At 37.1% G+C, this 19,516-nt stretch overlaps 1 protein-coding gene across 1 annotated transcript in view; it reads left to right on the forward strand.

Moving 5' to 3' along the window:
* The first annotated feature begins 11,283 nt into the window (after positions 1 to 11,283).
* Cdh9 (cadherin 9) overlaps positions 11,284 to 19,516 on the forward strand; it is a 145,830-nt gene continuing 137,597 nt past the window's right edge. The window contains 1 exon segment of the mRNA NM_001168630.2: positions 11,284 to 11,760. The gene's annotated coding sequence lies outside the window, so the exon portion shown is untranslated.

Below are 19,516 nucleotides of genomic sequence, written 5' to 3' on the forward strand. Positions count from 1 at the left end.
ACTGGGGTCCCATTCTCAGTTCAGTGGTTTGCTGCTGGCATTCACCTATGTATTTGCCCTATTCTGGCAGTGTCTCTCAGGAGAGATCTAAATCCAGTTCCTGTTAGCCTGCACTTCTTTTTTTTTATTTTTTCATCCATATTATCTAGTTTGGTGGCAGTATAGTATGGTGGCTGTATAATATTTCCAGTTCCATCCATTTGCCTATGAATTTCATAAAGTCATTGTTCCTGATAGCTGAGTAGTATTCCATTGTGTAGATCTACCACATTTTCTGTATCCATTCCTCTGTTGAAGGGCATCTGAGTTCTTTCCAGGTTCTGGCTATTATAAATAAGGCTGTTATGAACATAGTGGAGCATGTGTCTTTGTTATATGTCAGAGCATCATTTGGGTATATGCCCAAGAGAGGTATAGCTGGGTACTCAGGTACTGCAATGTCCAATTTTCTGTGGAAACTACAGACAGATTTCCAGAATGGTTGTAACAGTCTGCAATCCTACCAACAATGGAAGTGTGTTCCTCTTTCTCCACATCCTTGCCAACATCTGTTCTTGCCATTTGATCTTAGCCATTCTGACTGGTGTGAGGTGGAATCTCAGGATTGTTTTGATTTCCATTTCCCTATGACTAAAGATGTTGAACATTTCTTTAGGTGCTTCTCAGACATTCAATATTCCTCAGCTGTGAATTCTTTGTTTAGCTCTGAACCACATTTTTTAATAGGGTTATTTGTCTCCCTGTAGTCTAACTTCATGAGTTCTTCGTATATTTTGGATATAAGCCCCCTATCAGTTGTAGGATTGGTACTGATCTTTGCTCAATCTGTTGATTGCTGTTTTGTTCTAACAACAGTGTCCTTTGCCTTACAGAAGCTTTGTAGTTTTATGAGATCCCATTTGTCGATTTTTGATCTTAGAGCATTGGTGCTTTGTTCAGGGAATTTTTCTCCATTGACAATGTTTTTGAGATACTTCCCGGCTTTTTCTTCTATTAGTTTGAGTGTATCTAGTTTGATGTGGAGGTCCTTGATCCATTTGGACTTAAGCTTTGTACAGGGTGATAAGCATGGATCGATCTGCATTCTTCTACATGTTGACCTCCAGTTGAACCAGCACCATTTGCTGAAAATGCTATCTTTTTTCCATTGGATGGTTTTGGCTCCTTTGTAAAAAATCAAGTGACCATAGGTGTGTGGGTTCATTTCTGGGTCTTCAATTCTATTCCATTGGTCTATCTGTCTGTCTCTGTACCAATACCATGCAGTTTTTATCACAATTGCTCTGTAATACTACTTGAGTTCACGGTTAGTGATTCCCATGAAGTACTTTTATTGTTGAGGATAGTTTTAGCTATCCTGGATTTTTTGTTATTCCAGATGAATTTGCAAATTGTTCTGTCTAACTCTCAGAAGAATTGGATTGGTATTTTGATGGGGATTGCATTGCATTTGTAGATCGCTTTTGGTAAAATGGCCAGTTTTACTATATTAATCTTGCCAATCCATGAGCATGGGAGATCTTTACATCTTCTGAGTTCTTCAGTTCCTTTCTTCAGAGGCTTTAAGTTCTTATCATACAGATCTTTCACTTTCCTGGTTAAAGTCACACTGAGGTTTTTTTTATTATTTGGGACTAATATGAAGGGTGTCATTTCCCTAATTTCTTTCTCAGCTTGTTTGCCTTTTGTGTAGAGGAAGGCTACTGATTTATTTGAGTTAATTTTATACCCAGCCACTTTACTAAAGGTGTTCATCAGGTGTAGTAGTTCTCTGGTGGAACTTTTGGGATCACTTAAATATACTATCATATCATCTGCAAATCATGATATCTTGACTTCTTACTTTCCAATCTGCATACTTTTGATCTCCTTTTGCTATCTGATTGCTCTGGCTAGGATTTGAGAACTATATTGAATAAGTAGGGAGAGAGTGGGCAACCTTGTCTAATCCCTGATTTTAGTGAGATTGCTTCAAGTTTCTCTCCATTTAGTTAAATGTTAGCTACTGGTTTGCTGTATATGGCTTTTGCTAAGTTTAGGTATGGGCCTTGAATTCCTGTTTTTTCCAAGAATTTTATCATGAAGGGGTGTTGAATTTTGTCAAATGCTTTCTCAGCATCTAATGAAATGATCAAGTGGTTTTTATCTTTCAATTTTTTTATATAGTGGATTAAGTTTATGGTTTTCCATATATTAAACCATCCCTGTACCCCTAGGATGAAGCCTACTTGATCATGATGGATGATTGTTTTGATGTGTTCTTGGATTTGGTTTGCAAGAATTTTATTGAGTATTTTTGCGTCAATATTCATGAGGGAAATTGGTCTGAAATTCTCTTTCTTTGTTGGGTCTTTGTGTGTTTAGGTATAAGAGCAATTGTGATTCCCTAGAAGGAATTTGGTAGCGCTCCATCTGTTTCAATTTTGTAGAAATTGTAGTTTGGATAGTATTGGTATGAGGTCTTCTATGACGGTCTGGTACAATTCTGTACTGAACCCATCCGGACCTGGGCTCTTTTTGGTTGGGAGACTTTTAATGACTGCTTCTATTTCTTTAGGAGTTATGGGGGTGTTTAAATTGTTTATCTATTCCTGGTTTAACTTTTGTTAACTTTTGTACCAGGTATCTGTCTAGGAAATTGTCCATTTCCTCCAGATTTTCAAGTTTATTTAACATAGACTGTTGTAGTAGGATCTGCTGATTTTTTTTGAATTTCCTCTCATTCTGTTGTCATGTCTCCCTTTTCATTTTCGATTTTGTTAATTTGGATACACTCTCTGTGTCCTCTGTTTAGTCTGGCTGAGGGATTATCTATCTTGTTGATTTTCTCAAAGAACCAGCTTTTGGTTCTGTTGGTTCTTTGTATAGTCCTTTTTGTTTCTACTTGGTTGATTTCATCTCTGAGTTTGATTATTTCTTGCCTTCTACTCGTCCATGGATGTATTTGCTTCTTTTTTTTTTTCTAGAGCTTTTATGTGTACTGACAAGCTGCTTATATATGCTCTCTCCTGTTTCTTTCTTTGGGCACTCAGAGCTATGAATATTCCTCTTAGCACAGCTTTCATTGTGTCCCATAAGTTTGGGTATGTTGTACCTTCATTTTCATTAAAGTGTAAGAAGTCTTAAACTTCTTCTTTACTTCTTCCTTGACCAGGATATCACTGAGTACAGCATTGTTCAACTTCCATGTATATGTAGGCGTTCTTTCCTTATTGTTATTGACTAGCTTTAGCCTGCGTTTGTCTGATAGGACGCGTGGGATTATTTTTATCTTTCTATATCTGTTGAGGCCTGTTTTGTGCCCAATTATATGGTCAATTTTGGAGAAAGTACCATGAAGTGGCGAGAAGAAGGTATGTTCTTTTGTTTTAGGATAGAATGTTTTATAAATATCTGTTAAATTCATTTGGTTCATGACTTCTCTTAGTCTGTCTCTGTCTCTGTTTAATTTCTGTTACATGATCTATCCATTGATGAGAGTGGGGTGTTGAAATCTCCTACTATTATTGTGTGAGCGCACTATGTGCTTTGAGCTTCAGTAAGGATTCTTTTATGTATGTAGGTGCCCTTGTATTTATTTATGCATAGTTATTTAGGATTGAGAGTTCATCTTGGTGGATTTTACCTTTGATGAATATAAAGTAACCATTTTTATCTTTTTTGATGACTTTTGTTTGAAAATTGATTGTATTCGATATTAGAATGGCTACGTCCAGCTTGCTTCTTCAGACCATTTGCTTGGAAATCTGTTTTGCAGCCTTTTACTCTGAGGTTGTGTCTGTCTTTGTCTGTGAAGTGTGTTTCCTGTAGGCAGCAAAATGCTGGGTCCTCATTACATATCCAGTTTGTTAATGTGTCTTTTTATTGGGGAATTGAGTCCATTCATGTTGAGAGATATTAAGGAATAATGATTGTTCCTTGCTGTTATCTTAGTGTTTGTGGGTGAGATTATGTTTGTGTACTTGTCTTCTCTTTGTTTTGTTGTAAAACAATTAGTTTCTTGCTTTGTCTAGGGTGTAGCTTGCCTCCTTGTGTTGGGCTTTACCATTCATTATCCTTTGTAGGGCTCGATTTGTAGAAAGATACTGTGTAAATTTGGTTTTGTCATGGAATATCTTGGTTTCTCCATCTATGTTAATTGAGAGTTTTGCTGGATACAGTAACCTGGGCTGGCATTTGTGTTCTCTTAGGGTCTATATGACATCTGTCCAGGATCTTCTGGCTTTCATAGTCTCTGGTGAGAAATCTGGTATAATTCTGATAGGTCTGCGTTTATATGTTACTTGACCTTTTCCCTTTACTGCTTTTAATATTCTTTCTTTGTTCTTTGAATTTGGTGTTTTGAATATTATGTGATGGGAGGAGTTTCTTTTCTAGTCCAATCTATTTGGAGTTCTGTAGGCTTCGTGTATGCTTATGGGCATCTCTTTCTTTAGGTTAGGGAAGTTTTCTTGTATGCTATGATTTTGTTGAAGCTATTTACTGGTGCTTTGAGTAGGGAGTCTTCACTCTCTTCTATACCTATTATGCTTAGGTTTGATCTTCTCATTGTGTCCTGGATTTCCTGTATGTTTTGTGCCAGTAGCTTTTTCCGCTTTACATTATCTTTGACAGTTGTGTCGATGATTTCTATGGAATCTTCTGCTCCTGAGATTCTCTCTTTTATCTCTTGTATTCTGTTGGTGATGCTTGTATCTATGGCTCCTTGTCTCTTCCTTTGGTTTTCTATATCCAGGGTTATCTCCCTTTATGCTTTCTTTATTGTTTCTATTTCCTTTTACAATTTCTTCACCTGTTTGATTGTCTTTTCCTGGAATTCTTTCAGGGATTGCTGTGTTTCTTTTCTAAGGGCTTCTACGTTTTACTTGTGTTTTCCTGCATTTCTCTAAGGGAGTTCTTTATGTATTTCTTAAAGTCCTCCATCATCATGATCAAATGTGATTTTAAATCTAGATCTTACTTTTCTGGTGTGTTTGGATATTCAGTGTTTGCTTTGGTGGGAGAATTGGGCTCTGATGATGCCATGTAGTCTTGGTTTCTGTTGCTTGTGTTCCTGCGCTTGCCTCTTGCCATCAGGTTGTCTCTGGTGTTACCTGGTTTTACTCTTTCTGACAGTAGCTTGATATTCCTATAGGCCTGTGTGTCAGGAGTGCTATAGACCTGTTCTGTTTTCTTTCAGCCATTAATGGGAACAAAGTGTTTCTGCTCTCAGGCATGTAGTCATTCCTGTCCACTGGCTTTCAGCTGTCCCTGTGAGCAGAAATCAGAAGTGCCTGTTCCTACTTCTCCTGGTCCATGTGTGCAGGGAGCCCAGATGGTGCTAGGCCTTTTCCTCAAGAGTCATAAATGTGGGCAGAGAGTAGTCTCCTCTGGTTTCCCAGGTGTGTCTGCCCCTCTGAAATTCTAGCTCTCCCTCCCACGGGAGGGTGCATGGAGCTGTTTGACCAGGTCAGTTCAGATCCCGGTGCTGTCTGGACTGCAGGGCTACTGCAGCTTGACTGCCCCCATCTTCCTGTGCCCAGAGGCTCTCTATATACTTTCCTCTTGGGCCAGGGATGTGGGCAATTGTGGGAAGACATGGTAGTCTCTCCTGCCCTGCAGTCTCAGGATTGCCCAAACATCTGGGCAATGAGCTCTCTCTTCCAAGGGGTTTGGGAACAAGGAGCTGTGGGCCAGGATCAGCAAGGTTCGGGCACCAGCTAGAAACAGGAAGTGTCCAGTCCCAGAGGAATTTTGCCTTTGTGTGTCCTGAGTCTACCAGGCAGGTCACTTGTAGCAGAAAAGTTGGTCTTATCTCTGGTTTTGGGCCTGAAGTCGCTCCTTGGGGCTAGGTTTCAGCTCTCCATGAGAGCAGCAACCAGAAGTGGCTGCCCCTAATTCTGGGTCCATGTGCACAGGGGGCCCTGATGGTGCTAGGTGTTTTCCTCTAGAGTCAGAAATGTGGGCAAAGTGTAGTTTCCTCTGGTTTCCCAGGTGAGTCTGCCTCTCTGAAGGTCTAGCTCTCCCTCCCACGGGATTTGGGTGCAGAGACCTGTTTGACTAGGTCCATTTAGATTCAAGTGCGGTGTGGACCACAGGGCTCCTTCAGCTTGACTGCCCCTATCTTCCTGTGCCCAGAGGCCCTATACAGTTTCCTCTTGGACCAGGGATGTGGGCAAAGGTGGGCAGAAGTGGCAGTCTTTCCTGCCCTACAGTCTCAGGATTGCCCACACGTCTGGGCGATGAGCTCTCTCTCCGACGGGATTTGGGAACAGGGACTAATTTGATATTCTTAAATTATGAGTTTGCACATGAAGTGGCGTAGTGTTGTGCAAAGCTTCTGTGAAAAAGCATCTTTGTTTGTTTTTAAACTTATTTCGTGTGTGTGTGTGTGTGTGTGTGTGAGTGTGTGTTTCTCCCAGTACACAAAAGCCATTGTACTAGTATAAAGATCAAAGAGATTTTCCACCATGTGGGTATATGGCTACTGTGGATCAAATTTAGGTAGTCAATAGCAAGACCCTTTACCCAACAAACCATCCCTCCAGCCCAAGCATTTTAAATGCAACTGGCAGGTAGTAAGCATGCCTTGAGAGATAACCATTGCCAGATGAAAAGCAACAACAACAAAATCAACCTACAGAATATATATTTCTGAGGTTAATGTTTCAAATTCACAATATTACAGAAAGGTTAATTCATAGTAAGGTGAACCAGTATATCATATTTGAACATAGCAGCCCAAGATGAGGAAGATTACCAGAGCAGGCACAAGTGTGAGAGAAGAACCATTCATTCTCACATTCAGGTTCCACTGAAATGCTAAGCTACTATACACAAAAACCTGGTACAGATCCATGTAGGCCCCATGGTTGTTATTTCAGTCTATGTGAATTCCTATGCACCTGCTTAGTTGATCCACAGGGCTGTGTTCTGATGTCCTCCATCCTCTCTGGTTCTTACCATCTTTCTGCTTCCTCTTTCCTGGGATTGACTGAGCTCTAAGGAGACAGAATTGATGGAAACATTCAATATAGTCTCTCTGTCTCGTCTTTCTCTGTCTCTCCCTGTCTCTCTCTGTCTCTCTCTGTCTCTCCTCTGCATGATGTCTGGCTGTGGGTCTCTGCATTTGTTCTGCTCTGCTGTGGATGAAGCCTCTCTGATAATGACTGGATTAGGAACTAATCTACATTTTTCCATGTTTGGATATTAACCCTTAAAAGTCCATTCTTTTCTAAGGAGATAGAAGAGGAGTGGATTTGGAGTGGAAGGGAAGTGGAAAGGAGCTGGGGAGAATAGAAGGAGGGGAAGCTGCAATCAGGGTATATTTTATGCAAAAAGAAACTATTTTCAATAAATGCAAAAGAGGAAAAAGAATAAAATATTTAAACATCTATTTGTGAAGGTGACAATAACCAACCAGATCTCCCAGGGAATAAACCACCATCCAACATGGACTGACCATGGCTCCAACTGAATATGTAGCAGAGGATGGCCTTGTTGGGCACCAATGGGAGGAGAAGCCCTTGATCCTGCTAAGGCTGGACCCCCCAGTGTAGGGGAGTGTCAGTGTAGGGAAGTGGGAAGGGGTGGGTGGATGAGTGGGAAACACCTTTATAGAAGAAGGGGGAGAGGGAGGGAATAGGGGTTTGTAGATGGGAAGCCAGGAAAGGGGATAACATTTGAAATGTAAATTAAAATATCCAATAAAAATAAGGAAGAAAAAAATTAACTTAGCTAATTAACATGTGTAACATATAAAATTACCATTCTCATCCAGGTAATTGGTGGTTTGTTGGGTTCTGGCAAACTTGACTGAAACCAATGATTGTGAATATTTCACTTTAGGTTTTATTTCAATAATGCAGAAGTGAAGAAAAAAGAAACTGAGCCAGTGTATGAGCAAGAAAATGCAAAAGGAACTATGTACCACTTGGACTAGTGGTGACTCTATCTATGGGATTTATTTATTCTTTTCAGACAAAGCAAACGACTTTACAATAAAATCCTATAATGAGTGCCTACTAAACATTAAAGACTCTTCTTGAAGAGCAAAAGGAAAATAATTAAATAAGCACACAAACAAATAGTAAATGGTACAAATTATGGTATGCATAATACTTGTGCACACAGCTGTTTTCTATTTACATTCATGTCTTCAAGCATTAGAAGCCAATCTGGAGTTATGTCTTACCTTAGATGCAGTACTCTTGTTAGCATTTATGAGGTCTGGTGTTTATTTCATCCTCGGTAACTTAAATGAGAAAGAAAAGAGAAAGAGAAACAGAAACGTTTCATACATTCTCTACGAGATGCTGTGCAGTGGTATTCTTTGGACACGGTAGAGCAGTTGTTTTCTTGAACTCTTCACAGTTGTGATAGAGCAAAGAAGAATGTCACAAGGTCAGAAGACTGGGCCCATTAAACTAACAATTTTAAGAACTGGGGAAAGGCTTAGTAATCACCACCCCTCTTTAAGGATGAGTGGTCACTTAATAGAAATTACTGATGGGATCTTTCCTGGCTCCATATTTTATGCAGGGTTTAGGTTTTTTTTTTTTTACCTTAACCATTCCATTTGTTTACATCTCAAATGATATCCCACATTCCAGTTACCCCTCCACAAGCCACCATTCCACGTCCCCCTTTCCCCCTCTGCTTTGCCTACCCACCCTCTCTTGCCCCACTGCTGTAGCACTCTAGTATCTCCTTACACTGGGGCATCGAAGCTCCACAGGACCAAGGGCCTCCCCTTCCATTGATGTCAGATAAGACCATATTCTACTAAATATGTATCTGGAGCCATGAGTCCCTTCCTGTACACTCCTTGGTTGGTGGTCTAATTCTTGGGAGCACTGGGTGGTCAGGACAGCTGATGTTGTTCTTCCTATTGTGTTGCAATTCCCTTCAGCTCCTCTTGTCCTTCTGCTAGTTCCCTTACAAGGGGCCCTGAGTTCAGTCTGATGGTTGGCTCCAAGCATCCACATCTGCATTGGTCAGTTGCTGGCTGAACCTCCCAAAGAGCAGTCATACCGGTTTCCTGTCAGCAAGTGCCTCTTGACAACAGCAAAGTCTCTAAGCTTGGTGTCAGCAGACAGGATATATCCCCAGGTGGGGCAGTCCCAAGATGGTCCTTCCTTCAGTCTCTGCTCCAGCTTTTTGTCCCTGTTCTTCCTTTGGACAGGAACATTTCTGGGCTTAAAGCTTTGAGATGGGTGTGTTGCCCCATCCCTCCACTGGAGTTGGTCTCTATAGGTTCAATTTCCCCTTTGCTTCAGTCCTGCATTGAAGGAGGAACAGGATGATCCTGGTGGGTTGTGGTGGTGGTGGGGGGATGGGTAGTTGGAGGGAGGGAAAGAAGAGGAGGAGAAAATAAGGGGGACAGGACAGGAGAGAAGTACAGAGGGTCAGGAAATTGAATAAAAATATGTAGTAGTGGGGAATGAACTAGGGAGGGTCCCAGACTCCAAGGAAATGATAGGCTCCCAGGATCTAAAGGGAATGATTTTAGCACAGAAGGGGAGAGTTTAGAGATCTTAAGGGAATGCCTTAAGGTTTCACACCACTCTTTAAGCATAAACAGACATTTAATAATTTGTATTTTTTTTCCTCTTCTGGGGTGTAGTTTCCCGTACCTTGCCCACTTTCCTATAAGCAACCCACTTGAAACACATTAATTTTCAAGATAAACTTCAATAGAACAGTTTCTTTGTTCTTTGCCCTGTCTGCTCACTCTGATAGTGACTGTTACCTATATTTGAATACAAAAGTACTTAGGGATTTGCCGCATATTTTGTATGTGTTTGGACAGTTACAAGTTAGATTCTCTTTTCAGGGCATTTCCACTAAAGAGTGAACGCACTGCTGGGGGTATTAGTATTTTTTTCAAGCCTGGTAATACTTTCATTTTGTGTTTTCTAGGATTAGTAAAAATAGCTTGAAATTAGGTTACAGAATACTCTGTTGGATTGTAGATTTCTCACAAAACAGGTTTTTCCTTACAGCAATATTTCACTGGGGGTGGGGGGCTAAGTTTGCACAAGAGAAGGGATTTAAAAGCTTTATACCTGTGAATATTTACCTTAAACTATGATAAAATATTCTGTTCAGTTCATTTTCCTAGACTTACATCCAATAGTTTATCTCTGTATTAGCAATGTGTTCTCTTTAAATTACAGTTTTACTTAAAGTAATATGTAAACTGGCTGAAGGAACTTGTGAATTTTTCATTTCTTTCTTTCTTTTATTCTTTGCCTCCAGAAAGTAGGCAAGGTCCATGAAGAATTCATTAAGTCGCCGTAAACACCTAAATGAATTGAAATATGGTAATTTATTTTTTCTCCAATTTCATTTTTAGATAACAAGACACTAAAACTCACTTCTTTTACCTGACTTCTACATATTTAGTTCAGTTTATCTACCACACATTTGCAGTGGGACAGTTTCCTGGGGACATGTAGCTTTATGCCTTCTCAATACTTTGTGTGGTTTCTTCAGACATACCTTTTCATAAGGTCTTACATAGGCGACTTCATAGTCTGCACTGCATTCATGAGATGAGCTTTTCTATTGGAAGAAAAATGTAGAAAGTTTTTTCCCCCTCTATTATCTGTTTTTCTTTGAAGCATCAAATAGGATATTGATATTTTTTGGCACTTAAGCTATTTACTTACAGTGACTTAACGAACCATGATAAAGTGAGACATACTCCCACTGTGCATTTCATCCAACTATTACTAAAGTTCTTTTCAGGAGGATTTATCTACTCATCAATACTGTTCTTACTGTGCCATTGCCAGCAGTACTAAAGAGACTTCCCTTCTGAAACAGGTCTACTCTGAGGGTTTACCTTCTCTCAGAGTCCTGCAACATACCTCCAGGGTTTCCACAGATGGCTCATGTAGTTTTGTGAGGTAGCTAGGATCACTATTATTTTTTAACATTGCCCAGGGAGTACAAACACTCTCAATTGTGGATTTAAGTAGAAGAAGGAGTGCTCTTGAAATTTCAAATGGTGTGAAACTATTCCCCTTTACAGAAAAAGAACGTGGCAAGACACCAAGTATTAGGCATTTTTAAATTACCTTTTTTTTGTGAGAGCTGATTTATGCAATAAGATAAAGATACTGATGAAATTTCCTGGTTATTGATAATACACGTTTTCAGGATTCTTTCTCTTTTGTTATTTAGACTTAGAATTTTGGCATTGCCTTGAAATAGGGATCAGGGCATTGTGCAAGGAGTACTCACTCGCAGAGCAGACTCCTTGAACAGCAGCAAGCGCCACGTGATATACATATTCCGCAGATGATTTATGGGTTACAGACGAGCTGTGACCTTTCCTCTCCCAACTGCAAACAGATTAAACAGAGCTGATTAACCGAGCCTAAAAGCACTGGGTTATTTTCTCTTATGATGGTCTTTAGCAAACGCTCCCTTAGCCCTTCCACTTTATTCACTTGCAAATCGCCCTGCCCAAAGGGGTCTGACCAGCCTATCCTCAAACCTGGTGCCCTGCAGCGCCATCAGCTGCAATATCTTCTTATATGAGGGACGTTTCTTATTAATCAGAAATGCGGAATGGAAGCCAATCAGAGAGTTCCTTTGGTTTCAGATTCCTGCCTGCCTGAGTTAAAAGTGGTGCTGAAAGAGAGGCACAGTGAGATGCATGAAGATTCGGCTGGGAAGACACCATGAAAAGAGAAGGGAAGGAATGAGACAGAAGCAACAACAGAATCAACCCTGCTGAACTAGGCTAACTCCGTTTCATAGCTAAACAAGGTAAGTGTTATTCATTTGCTGACAAACAGAAGCCAGGCAGTTTTTGCTTTCTTATAAAGTAGGATAGATACTGCTATTCTCCTCTCAAGTATTTTTGATGCTGCTCTGTTCTCTTCTAATATTTGGTAGCAGGTAATATGTTTTATAAAATTTGAAAAAAATATTGAAGTGCTCAGTCTCCAAATATGAAAAGCTTCATCCCCACTCGACTTTTTAAAATTCCTAATGCACACCAACCTATTTTTATAGTCCATTAAATTTGCTTTTGGTTTACCATTGTAAAAATAACACCAAAGTTCAAACGGCAATAGTTCATTGTAGTAGCTTTGAATTCCCCCTTTAAAAAAAAGTGATCATTTATACTCTTATGTATGTGAATTTGAAATGTTCCTCTAGTTTTCTCATAACTTTTGTTAACTACTTTGAGTCAGAAAGGTGAAAATGTAAAAGCACCATAATTCATAATTTAATGTGAATTTTTGTAGATAAGAAATGAGATCCTAGACTTAAAATATGTCTCATACGACAATGACTTTCATGCTTTAAGAGTAACATAATAATTTTACCTGATAATAGACATTACTTTAATGTATGTGGCCGTCAATGCTGGAAACATTCTAAATGTATATACCTGTTGGCTGCAATTGAACCATTTAATAATGTTGAAACTGAATGAAAATTAAAAAAAAGTCTGCCAAAGGGAAAATTTGGCATTTGTAAGCTTGGAATGATATACTGATTTACAAGGAGTAATTTTTGTTCTGCTTTTCCGTGCAGAATCGATATCAGTGTTCACCTTTTAAGTAATTTCTTGAAAGCTCCATGATCTTATGAATAGGCTAGATTGTTTCTTTTTTTCTCTCTCAATGTTGTCTATAATGTCTCCAGGATGATGTAGAATTTAGCCACTTTAAATTGGGTGAAGTTCTCAGAGACTGTTCTGTGTCAAAATGATATAATGAAAGTTACCACCTGTCACAAATAAGTTTGTAATAATTTGTCTGATCTATGCTTTGATGAAAATATAATGGATCATAGATTTGTGAACACTTGCTCTTTTTTGGAGATTTATCAACATTTCATGAGTTATGTTGTCAGCAAGATATTTCTAAGGATCCTTTTTTTTCATAATATACTGAAATCATGTAATCTGAAAAAATATGATTTTTATATATCAACAAAAAGTGATAACTTGAGAATCTTCATTTGGCTTTCTTTTGTGATTTCTGTAAAATTTGATAGATTTTTATGAAATCAATTATCTATCATTCATGTTCTTTATTTGATTTTTTAAAAAATCTCCTGTATTTGGTAAAAGATGAAACATATTTTCAGATTCGCACAGTGATCTCTTGCCTAGGCAATGCTGTGTCAAGTGAGGAATGCATCTGTGTAATCATGAAAGTGAATGACAGTTTCAACAGATATTATAAGAGATAAAAGGACGATCAAATAGCAGGCTGCTCCATCCTGTTCCACGACAGAACTTGGAAAGAAATGAGCAGCATGGGTTTGTATTCTGTCACCGAATTTATCATCAGATGGAGGCAAGACTTCTGCAGTGTAGAGAACACAGAATATTAGATTCATTCAGTAGAAGAGACTTAAATGTTAAACAATAACTGATATTTATACACTTTTAAAACTGGGAAAATTTAACTTATTAGTTATAAGCAAACTATTGTAATAATAATGAATGAAGTAATACTTTAGAGAAATCAGACTGCAATATTAGTTTAAAAGTGATGAATCTAACTTCAAGGTAAGGATATCTAACAGTTCTAATAAGGCAATAGTTATATAATATAACACAGTTTTTCAAATGTGAAAAATATTATTTTCTAGTGTCTTACAACAAATTACCTAAAAGATAGTTTGAACTGGTTTATATTTGTTATACCAATAATTATACCACCATTATCTTATATGCACAATTGAAATAAAAATTTATTGGGACAGTTGTGTGTATCCAGGTCCTAATTCAAATTAATAGGAAATTATGCTTTTAAATGATGTGTTCCTTAAATTGTAAATCTATCAGAACCTCTTCTGAATGTCACCTTGCATGGTATGCGGTCACTTTTGCACTTTCTTCTGTTCCTTTCCACACACCACTCATTCCGTACAGTATCCTTTCCATTATATATTCCCCAAGTGAGAGAGATTATTTCAATAGTTTTGCCTGTATGTATTACCTTTCCTTTGGTATCCTATAAGCAGACATTACTTTCTACAGTATATATTCTGATATATAAGAGGGAAGTCAACCTCAGTGTTTTGGCAAGTGCTTAAAATTATGTAATAAAAATTGTGTGACTAACATGACAATTCTAATACTTGCAAGAAAAACATCAAGTGAAATCAAAGTTAATTTAAAGAATACGTGCAAATGTGTCATCAGCAAATGTTGGCAGTGACTTGTTCTCTGTGGAAGGGAGCAGCATTGCTGGGTCATTATCTCCCTTTAAAACAGATGCTTCAGTGTATCTGATTGTTAGTTTGATCTGTTTTCATGAATTTTTCTGTTCACTTCAGTGAACATTTAAGTATACTATAGAATTAAATTGGCACTTGAAAAAGTATGATTCTTTTTAAAATGCAGAACATTTTGAATATTTATACTTCTGAGTTTATGTTTTTTATGTATCTCCCATTTTTCATCATTCCTTCAGAATAAGTGCACAGTGTGTTTATTGGAGTAAGATATTTATGAAAAACTTCATACTTTTCTTCTTGTGTATTTTACTACTGAAAAGAAAGCTACTTAAAGCTGAGCTTTTTGGAGGAAAGAAAGTATTTGATACAAGAATAAAAAAAAAGAGAAAGGACTGAAATGAACATTCTCTATCTGATACTGTGCGTATGAGTAGTACCAGTTTTAATTTTGGACAATGAAATATTGTCTAATTTGTCTTCTCTTCTCTGTGTCTTTAGTACGTGTTGAAAAAGTAGATTGTCTCTTAAATACATCCCACATTGTTGAATAAAGAAATGCTATTTCAATTTCCAGTTTATATAAGAGTTTGGAGCTTTAGATCTAGAATTGATATTTTGACTGCACCCAGGAGAAAACCAACATATAAAATTATCATTCAAGAGTTAGGTTTAGGAAAGGGTTTAATTACTTAAAAGATACTGGTAATGATATCTGTAGAAATATGGTAATGATGGAAAGTTGATCAGAAAGATGGACAAAGATACGTAGATAGATAAGTAGATAAATTGATGACAGATAAGGCTTGATAATTTATATAGATGATAGATATACATAGGTTATATAGATAGGTTATAAAGATGAGAGATTGACAATAGACATTGTTCTATGTGGTAAATACTAGGAAGATGAGAAAAGATTAGAAATATGATAAATAGATGGGTAATAAATAGACAAAGACAGATCAGACAAACACACTCACACACACAGAGAGAGAGAGAGAGAGAGAGAGAGAGAGAGAGAGACAGAGACAGAGACAGAGACAGAGACAGAGAGACAGAGAGACAGAGAGACTCTAATGGAATGGATTAACTCTTTTGTGGCTTTAACCCATCCTGGCAAATATGAACTTAAGGGTTACTTTAGTTCTCTTCCTGGAATCACCATTATGTTCATCACTAAAGTATTCCAAGGATTGCATGGGGATAGAAGTCTCCTTTCATTTTTAAACATTCCCATTGCATTTCTAATGTGTTACTGTGCTTATTTCTAAACTTAGCACTCTTAGAGATGGTCTTATAGTTGCATTACAAATACAAAGTGCTCAAATAGATGACTACTGTGGAACCTGACTAAGACATAATACATGAGCACAAGCACCATACACCTCCCCCAACGTAAATGTTCTAATATGGAATTTTAGTACAGCTTTGTTTATTCTTCAGAATTTCATATGCACAATGAACAGTGATCATACCTGTACTGTTTCCATCCTCCAGTCCCCTCATATCTTCCCTAATTATTTTCTTCCCAATTCCACACATCTCGTGGGTTTTTGTTGTTGTTGTTGTTGTTGTTGTTTTTCTTTTTGATTGCACACTAAACGCAATTCATGACGCACATAAGTGTTTGGTCAACACTTCATGGGTTAAAGTGCTTGTTTTGTAAAAACTGATAATATTGGATGAGAAATAATAATACAAAGAGTAATCTAAATTTTAATGTGGTCTCTGTGTGTGTGTGTGTGTGTGTGTGTGTGTGTGTGTGTGTGTGCGCGTGCATGTGGGTGTTGTGCATGATGTGTGTGTGTTGTGCGTGGTGTGTGTGTATGTGTTTGTTTGTGCATGTGAATATGTGTCTATACTTTTTATTTTATTACACTTTTAGGACAGAAGGTGGAAAATAAAAGAATCAAGTAATCGGATAATATTAAATGTTATTATTTTTATTGAGCAAATTAGTATCAGTCATATGATGAATTAATGCTCTCATTTCTTCGATTTGTATCAATAAAAAATAAGTTCCTTGCATTTTTGGATAAAGAACTTCAAAGTTGTACCATAAATATGCATTTAAATGTTTACTACTTATACTGTTTGGAGATTGATTCTGTATTTGTGAAGAGCAAAGATGATTTAATTTTAGTTTATTGTATTTTCAACTCAAACACGTATTATAAATTTTAATGGAAATGCTAGGTAGCAAGATTTGCTATTTGAAGTTTCAGTTAGAAGTTTAATATGTCCTCAGCTACACTTCAAGAAGGAACTCTGTTTGGTAGAATTTATGTTAAAGTAGAAAGCACCTATAACATTCTCTGATTGCTAAAAGTTCCAACTCAGGGTGGAACTTTATCTTCTATTTTTGACAGAATCTCACAAGGTCATGCTCATCAGGAAACAATGACCTCTGGAAGGACTGCTAACATGGAGAGAGCTATTGCATGTAGTGAAACATGATGCCCTATGTTGTCTAGGCAAATGAACACTGGTAATACATTTATTTAGTAAATAGAAAGATAGAGCTGCCTCAGCCTGCAAAGGTATTTTTCTGAAGTTGACCCTCAGAGCCCATACATTGGAAGGTGAAAACATTCTCATGCATATTGTCCTTTGGCCTAGAAACACACGCACACACACACACACACACACACACACACACACAAACACACACACACAAACTAGTGGCTCAATGTTCATCCTCTCAACATCACTCAAATAAATAAGTACATAAACAGCTATTTTACAAAGTAATGACAAAATATGTATTACTTTGTAAAAATGCAATATTAGCCATGATCATTCTTTAAGGGATAACTTTTTTTTCCCCTAGAATCCTTTATAAGATATGTGTCTGTTCTACAATCTGGATACAGTAGAATTCTATGCAATTGCCAGAAGTGTTTTACCACTTATTCACATCTTGTGTTTTATTACTAATAATCTATAACACATCTAATAAATCAAATTTTAATTTTAAAAGATAAACCATCTAGTACAAATTACATAGTTAAGTCTTTGTGTCTTCAAATGTTTATGTTTTTACAGCTGAGTCTTCATTTAAACTTATATATTTGCACGTATTGGTACTTAATTACATGAACATGTTTGTATGGACCCAAAGTATTTACAAAAGGTTGAAGGAAATAATAAAATTATTTCTATGTGTTCATAACAGTTAATTTATTACTTATAATGATTAGTATGGTAAAATATAAAGCAAATTAACATTTTGGAACAGATCGTTTATAGGTAATAGATCACATAAAGTAATGAAAGTTTCATTAGGATACTTTTATTTTTCCAAAAGTTAAACTGAATTATACTATATGTTGTACATTTAAATAATTTAGTGAATAGTGTGCATTAGACATTTTGAAAAGCTGTGACTAGAAATAATTGTTGCCATTTAATTTTCATGGTTCTTGAGGACTGCAAAATATAATCTCTTTTCCCACACATATGGTGGGTGGGGAAACTATTACATAAAATACAGATTATAATGAAATCAGAAATCCTATTTATATCATGTTAGAGGCTTAGCAAAAAATACCTTAATGATTTCACATTTGTCAGTACAAAACTTTAATATTCCATTGTGGATTACAAATTAATTGTCTGACCACTTTACCTACTTCAGGATCATCTTAATAGACACTTGACATTTTTTACATTCATAGAGGGAATTGATAATCTTAAGAGCACATTTATTTTATATTGAAAATGTACAAAGACTTTAAAATGTTGTATTTCATATAACCATATACACACAAGTACTAATAAAATATCCAAAGAAAATTAATTATCTTATCATTAATATTTATAGACAGTAGCAGTTTATTATATTCTAAAGTAGTATTGACTGAGCTCCTACTAGAATAAATTAACTTTGTGAAAAAAATTTAAAAAAAAATCTCAGATCTAGTTCATCTGATTCAAATTGGTAAACTTAAATCTTTTTGTCCTGTCTGTATCTGTCTGTCTCTGTGGGTGTCTCTCTCTCTTTTTCTTTCTTTCTTTCTTTCTTTCTTTCTTTCTTTCTTTCTTTCTTTTTCATTGTGTGTGTGTCTTTAAAAAGTACTTTATTTTTAAAAGATATTTTATTGGATATTTTATTTGTTTTCATTTCAAATATTATTCACTTTTCCAGTTTCCCCTCTGAAAACCTCCCTATCCCATCCTTCCTCCCCCTTCTTCTATGAAGGTGTTCCTCCACCCAACCAACCTCTTCCTCCTTCCCACCTGGACATTCCCCTAAACTGGGGTATTGAGCCTTCATGGGACTAAGGGCCTCTCCTTCCCTTGATGTCCAACAAGACCGTCCTCTGCTACAGATACAGCGGGAGTCATGTTTCACTCCTATGTGTAGTCTTGGTTGTTTCATCCCTGGGAGCTCTGGGGTGTCTGGTTGGTTGATATTATTGTTATTCCTGTGCAGTTGCAAACCCCATCAGCTCCTTCAGTCCTTTCTCTAACTTCTCCATTGGAGACCCTATGCTCAGTCCAATGGTTGGCTGAGAGCATGTGCTTCTGTATTTTTCAGGCTCTGGCATAGCCTCTTAGGAGACAGTTGTATCAGGCTCCTGTTAGCAAGCATTTCTTGGCACCCGCAATGTCTGGGGTGGATCCCCAGGTGGGGCAGATACAGAAAATGTGGTACATTTACACAATGGAGTACTACTCAGCTATTAAAAAACAATGAATTCATGAAATTCTTAGGCAAATGTATAGAATTGGAAAAAGTTATCTTGAGTGAGGTAACTCAGTTACAAAAGAACCCACATGGTATGCACTCACTGATCACTGGATATTAGACCAAAAACTTGGAATACCCAAGATACAATTCACAGACCACATGAAGCTCAAGATGAAGGAAGACAAAAGTGGGTATGTCTAAGTCCTTCTTAGAAGGGGGAACGAAATACTCAGAGGAGGAAATATGGAGAAAACGTGTGTAGCAGAGACAGAAGGGAAGGCCATTCAGCGATTGTCTTTCTTTTTAAAATAAACTTTTAAAAAGTTTTGTGCTATTTTACTATGCACCTGCCCCTCTGAATGATTCTTTAAACAAGGCTTTAAATTTGTCTCCTTTTTCTCTTACAACTATACTTCAAAATATCCAGATTTTCATATTTCTGACAGTAAGCTCAACCTCAAGAATTAAATAAAAAAACACTAAAGATATGTGGATACTTATTTATAAAAGAGTATTCATCTATCTTGTATTAGTTTATTCAGAATTCAGCTGTTTGATGTAAATTTTGACAATGAAGAGGGTTATTAGAGTTTCAAATCAGCATAACTTTGCTTTGTAATGAGTTCT

The sequence above is a fragment of the Rattus norvegicus genome, chromosome 2, assembly GCF_021556685.1.
Source record: "Rattus norvegicus strain SHRSP/BbbUtx chromosome 2, alternate assembly SHRSP_T2T, whole genome shotgun sequence".
Classification (NCBI taxonomy): domain Eukaryota; kingdom Metazoa; phylum Chordata; class Mammalia; order Rodentia; family Muridae; genus Rattus; species Rattus norvegicus.